Raw genomic sequence first — 6,806 nt, forward strand, 5'->3', positions numbered from 1 at the left:
CAATCACTCCACCTGCACCCGTTCGTGCCCCACCCCAACCGCCCAACTCGCAACTCCAGCGGATGAACGGCGGACTTTGCTCGCACTCGCAATGTGCAATCCACCCCTATAACGTGCGTTTCATGAAGAGTTATGTCCAATATGCGACATTCCCGCTGTCCATATACATGAGCTGCGAGCTGTACCACGTACGAGCTACAGACGCGATCGCGTTGCTCTCTGTACGAATGCAGATGCTCAGCGGCAGCTAGGAGGCGCTCCATCCATGTCGGTACCGGTGAGCGTTGCACTCGCAGTCGCAAAAACGTACGGCAAGTATATTACTCGGAAGAGTCAATGACAGTCCAAGCCCCCCCTGCGTGGGAAGAGTCTTCCTAGGCCATGACCCACCGGAAGGGCGCAGCGTCCCCCACCCCAGACATGTGACGTCACACTATCGGTATTGACGACTAGACTGATTCCTTATAATCATTTGCCATACACCGGTGGAAGCTGCCGAGACGAGTAACTACGTGGCGGCCTCGCCGTGTCACTAATGTACAGAGATACAACAGTTTCGACTGGAACCGGATGAAACGTATACACGGCGCTGATTAGTAATATATAGAGCCATCAAAATACAGATAATGTATACAACTGTCCGTATACATGCTGAAAGACTCTGCTCACAATCACAACCACACGTCAGCCAGACACTCTTATCACGCACTACTCTCTGCCTGTAACAGGCACAGAGACAATATGTAAGCACCAGCATGGAACAACACCCAGTGCATCCTCTCCGCCACATTAGACAATCCACACTATCATAACCAGACCGGGTGGTCCACTCACAAAACAGAATATCCCACCCTTCCGACAACCACCATTGCTCAGCTAAGCCACCAACACCCACACATGTCCTACACAGGGGTACACCCAACATCACAATACTGCCTCCTGTCACAGCACACAAACAATGGCAGGAATGAAAGACACAGGTCTGCCACAAGCATGGAATCAGAGCGCCGCCTGTCATGAGCCAAAGGTGCACCCTGACATGGCAAATCAGATGATGCCGCAGTCATTTACTTACGATAATCACAATCAACAAACCGGCCCCCCCCCCCCAAAACACCTTTCCTTACAACAATGTGTACCTTAACCTAACCCGTATTGTGCCTTAACCTAACCCGTATTGTGCCTTAACCTAACCCGTATTGTGCCTTAACCTAACCCGTATTGTGCCTTAACCTAACCCGTATTGTGCCTTAACCTAACCCGTATTGTGCCTTAACCTAACCCGTATTGTGCCTTAACCTAACCCGTATTGTGCCTTAACCTAACCCGTATTGTGCCTTAACCTAACCCGTATTGTGCCTTAACCTAACCCGTATTGTGCCTTAACCTAACCCGTATTGTGCCTTAACCTAACCCGTATTGTGCCTGAACCTAACCCGTGTTGCGCCTTAACCTAACCCGTGTTGCGCCTTAACCTAACCCGTGTTGCGCCTTAACCTAACCCGTGTTGCGCCTTAACCTAACCTATGTTGCGCCTTAACCTAACCTATGTTGCGCCTTAACCTAACCTATGTTGCGCCTTAACCTAACCTATGTTGCGCCTTAACCTAACCCATATTGTACCTTAACCTAACCCATATTGTACCTTAACCTAACCCATATTGTACCTTAACCTAACCCATATTGTACCTTAACCTAACCCATATTGTACCTTAACCTAACCCATATTGTACCTTAACCTAACCCATATTGTACCTTAACCTAACCCATATTGTACCTTAACCTAACCCATATTGTACCTTAACCTAACCCATATTGTACCTTAACCTAACCCATATTGTACCTTAACCTAACCCATATTGTGCCTTAACCTAACCCATGTTGCGCCTTAACCTAACCTATGTTGCGCCTTAACCTAACCTATGTTGCGCCTTAACCTAACCTATGTTGCGCCTTAACCTAACCTATGTTGCGCCTTAACCTAACCTATGTTGCGCCTTAACCCAACACACGTTGGGCCTTAACCCAACACACGTTGGGCCTTAACCCAACACACGTTGGGCCTTAACCCAACACACGTTGGGCCTTAACCCAACACACGTTGGGCCTTAACCCAACACACGTTGGGCCTTAACCCAACACACGTTGGGCCTTAACCCAACACACGTTGGGCCTTAACCCAACACACGTTGGGCCTTAACCCAACACACGTTGGGCCTTAACCCAACACACGTTGGGCCTTAACCCAACACACGTTGGGCCTTAACCCAACACACGTTGGGCCTTAACCCAACACACGTTGGGCCTTAACCCGCTCTGTAATTGTCATACGACGCGTTAAATTAGTGTAGTGTTGCCTAACTGCAACCCCCGCAATATAGTTTGCCACTCGCACTGCCCGGTCCCCAGAGTATCGCTTCATGTTAAACACCTTGCAGCTATACACTGTAATGCGGATGGCAGCAGGACGTACATGCTCAATGCCCTTCGCAGTTGTTCATTGGCATTCGCATGGCGAAGCACAGCCTACGTTGTGGTACGGCTTGTGTCAACTGTCCGCTGATGTTGTACGTCCAAATGACACACTGTACTGCACATTGGTCCTCATGTACTGAATGATACATCGTGGTACATGTGTGACCGTACCACGACTGCGCCAACAACGGCGAACCATACGGTCCAAATATTGTGCACTCAGCTACGTGTCGTCTCCCTATAAGAGCTGGATTGCAGTATGGTATGCCGTGGATGGCGATCAGCATGAGCCGTCTGTTGATGTAGTGGCGCGTGTTGTCAGACGTAGTCGTCTCTTCTCACACACCGTGATAGCATGGTGCACTGCGTTCCACATCTGCGACATGCGACAGAGGCCGGTTGACAGTCGTTCGCGCAATGGACATCGCATACGTACGGGGGCCACCTTCCACGTGTTCGCGAAGCGTGCACATGTTGTTGCGTGTATGTGGGCAGACATAGTGTGTCGTGACACCTGACACAGGCATGCAACAATCGTTGAATTTGCAAATGGCGATGGACGTCTACGTTTGCTGGTGACGTTACGCAAATGAACAACTGGTAAACCGTTGTGGTGCGGTTGTTCTCGCTAGAGGTGAATCAGTGATGGCGACGATCGGTTGAGCTACCAACCGGTTGTTTCAGCGATACCCACCATGCCCACGAACGTGAATGGCATGTGGGTGTGAAGCGATACGCGGCGGTGGCTGGGTGGGACCGTCCCCGGCCGGTGAGGGGGGGCCTCCCGGCGTGCTGGCCGCGCGGTGCGTGGGCGCACGCGCTACAGCCGGCTGGTGGGGGCGGCCAGTGGCAGGCGCGCCGGCCGACGGAGGCGGCAGGCGGCGCAGCTGCGCGCCGGCGCACCCTGCACGCGGCGCCGTGCGGCCAAAGTAGGTCCTCGCGGGCCCGGTGCGAAGCGCGGTGGACATCTGCAGTGTGCTGGTCCGATTGAGGACTGTGTGCACTGAGGATGCGCCGCCGCCCGGCGCTCGGCGCCGCGACGCCGTCTGCTGCTCGGTCGCCTCTGCGGTTCTCGCAGGTGGTTTGTATCGCAGCTGTGCGGACGTGTTGGCGCGTGCGCTGTGCTGGGAGAGTTCGCTTCGGCACCCAAGTGGGGCTTTTGTCCTTCTGTGGCGCTGGCGTTGGAGCTGCCGGCCACCGTAGGTGGCGCGTGTTGTCTCCCGCCGGCAATGCCACGACAGCACGCTCCCGGGCCTCTGTCGGCAGCGGCAAGCTCAGTTGGGAGCACGGGTGGTCGCACCTAAAGCGTCTACTCGCCAAACTCCGGGCGATTGCGCCTCTCTCGAACCCGACCAAGTACTTAGGACGGCGCTGCGCGCCGCCGGGACCTGAGAGGGTTTCGAGGTGTATTGTGCAGGGGAGCTCAGCCTCCTCCTGTTTGCAGAATAATTGAGCGGACGCTTGCGTGTTCGCGCGGGCCCCCGGGACACACTCCCGGGCGGCCGGCTGCTCAGCTCTAGTTGATGCAGCTCCCTGGTTGATCCTGCCAGTAGTCATATGCTTGTCTCAAAGATTAAGCCATGCATGTCTCAGTACAAGCCGCATTAAGGTGAAACCGCGAATGGCTCATTAAATCAGTTATGGTTCCTTAGATCGTACCCACGTTACTTGGATAACTGTGGTAATTCTAGAGCTAATACATGCAAACAGAGTCCCGAGTCTGGCGTGAGGTCAGTCGCTTGACGGCGCGTTTCGGCGCGGGCCCGCCCGTTGCCGGCGCGCCGTAAGGCACGGAGGCTCGCACTGGGGCGTATCGCTTTCCAGTCGGGCGTGCCGCGGCAGTCCTCACTCGGGGAAGTGAAGCGTCTCTTACAGCCTCTCCTTCCCAAGTAGCTCTTTCCGCCTTCCCGTGGTGCCAGACGTCAAGCTCGGCATTCTGCCTTGCGTCAAAAGGGAGAGCTGCGACCCAACCCGATGCGAAAGCGAAGGGTGCGTGGCACAGGGGGAGCTGTGTCGAGGGACCGAACACCAGTCCCTTTCTGTTCGCAGGGCACAGACCAGCAGGTGCTCTGCATGCCGGCGACCTCGTTTGTCGGCGTGGGATCACGGCGCGAGTCGGCAAGGGTGCTTCGCCGCGCCCCTGGGTAACCGGGGCGTGTTCTGCCAAACCCAGGTGGTGGTGACATCGCCTGGGCCAGGTTAGATGGGCCCAGACCGCCGAACGACTGGGGGACCGACCCACCACCTGAGTAGGAGTGGGTCCTCGGCCCTCGGGTGGAAACTCGGGCTAGTAGGCGGCGAAGGGCGAGGGGTGCATCCGCCTCTCCGGAGTGCGGGGTGCACTTGCCGAGGAGCGTCGGGTGAAATCGTCGACGACGAGGCCTTCGATGGGGACCAGTGCGCTGGCAACGGCGCGTTGAACCCTGCAGCTCTGGAGTGCCCTTGACCTAGGGGCGAGGTCGGTGGGCGAGCTGCAATAGTCCCCCCCCATGCCAGAGGAGCCGGTCCGGGGCAAGAGACGGGCTCCCACCTTTTTATCACTCGTTAACAAGATGGCTGAAACCGAAGCGAGTGATACGAGTGCGCCTTTACGGGCTTCTATGATGTCTGTACCCTCACCACAGGACGGGATGGGACAGGCAGATGATGAGAGCGTAGTGCAAAGACACGCAAGAATTACCATGCTCTTAGAGCAAAATGTTAAGAATGGTAAAATTAGTCAAGCGGCTCTTAATACGATCAGAAATGAGCTATCGGCATGGGCCATAGCTCATGCAAGACTGGAAGGCCGCGTATTGGAATTAACAAAAGAAAATGAAAGACTAAGAAAACAACCCAGTAAGACTTGGGCGGCTGTGGCTGCACAGGCGCCAGCTAAACAGACCTCAACAAGGGACACAATAGAAAAAGTCGCTAAACGGTCAGACACGGCAGTCTTCTTGAGGACCCTGCCTGGCCAAGATACGAGCGTTAAGAAAATACAGGAGCTGCTAACTAAAACTGTAGACCCAGTGAAGGATAAGATCAAAATCAAAAGAGTAAAACCCAGTAGAAACTCAGTTATTGTGGAAGTCGCTAGTGAGGAGGACAAGGAGAAACTCTTAAACAATCAAAAACTAAATGCAGTTGTTAAGTGCGAACCCCCCAGAAAAAGAAACCCTTTAATAATATTATACGATGTGCCCACGATCATGACTAATGAGGAGCTTCATGAAACAGTTAGATCACAGAATTTTGAAGATATCAATGAGCAAGAATTTAAAAATTCTTTTAAGCTGAAGTTCAAAACAGGACCTCGAGATCGCGATGTGGTACATCACGTGGCCGAGGTCTCGGCACAATTATGGAAAAAAATAAGATCAATGGGCAGATTATATGTAGGCTTTCATGCCATTAACACAAGGGATTATATCGTGGTACCTCGCTGCCACAACTGCGGCGACCTGGACCACATTCTGAGGCACTGTACCAGGGGGTCGGCCTGCTCCAGATGCGGTGAAAGTGGTCACAACCGCAAGGAATGCAGAACGACAGGGGTCTGCATTCCGTGTAAAAATCGGGGGAAGAAATCCTGTGGTGCCACGGGACGGAACTGCCCCACTTACCGGATGCTTGAACAACGCCTGATCTCAAGAATCGACTATGGCTGAGCAGAGCACAGCTAACAGGATGCTCAAACACAAGTCCCCGAGTAAGAGAAGGAGGGATGCTGTGAGAGCTAATAAATTTAAAGAATTTCTAAGGTCGCTTTCGGGCACCTTATGCATCACAACAGTTGAGAAGGAAATACAAACAGATCCCTTTATGGTGGACAGAGGCATACAAACCGATCCTCCGGACAGAAACACAGCTCCCCCTCCCCTAAATCGGGGAGAAAGGCCGAACAACAACATCCAACGGCAGAAGCATCCTGTAGTGGTAGCGGCCTCCCGGGCCCCCACGCAAAAAGTTGAACAAACTAAAAAACCTCTTCAAGAAAGTACAGTCACCAGCACCAACCCAACTGAGGCAGAAACTCCAGTAATCAGGCTACCGCCTGTAGATCCGATCAGGGTGTATCCCAATTTAGAATTCACCATGCAATTGGCAAGATTGGAGCAGCCGGCTATCCTGACCACTGCCTTACGACATGTGGTCCGGGTAGGACACGAAGACGGAAGAAAGGTCACCTTCTCGGTAATGGAGGCTGTGGACAGGATACAATTAAAGTCAGTGAATCTTCCCACCGACTTCGGGGCCCTGCGGGACTTACTTAAGAAAGTGTTCGACAGACGTGGGGAGAAATTTGACTTGAATGACATCTATACTCAATCAGTCCTAGCTCATGGGCG

This window comes from Schistocerca americana, chromosome 6 (assembly GCF_021461395.2).
Source record: "Schistocerca americana isolate TAMUIC-IGC-003095 chromosome 6, iqSchAmer2.1, whole genome shotgun sequence".
Classification (NCBI taxonomy): domain Eukaryota; kingdom Metazoa; phylum Arthropoda; class Insecta; order Orthoptera; family Acrididae; genus Schistocerca; species Schistocerca americana.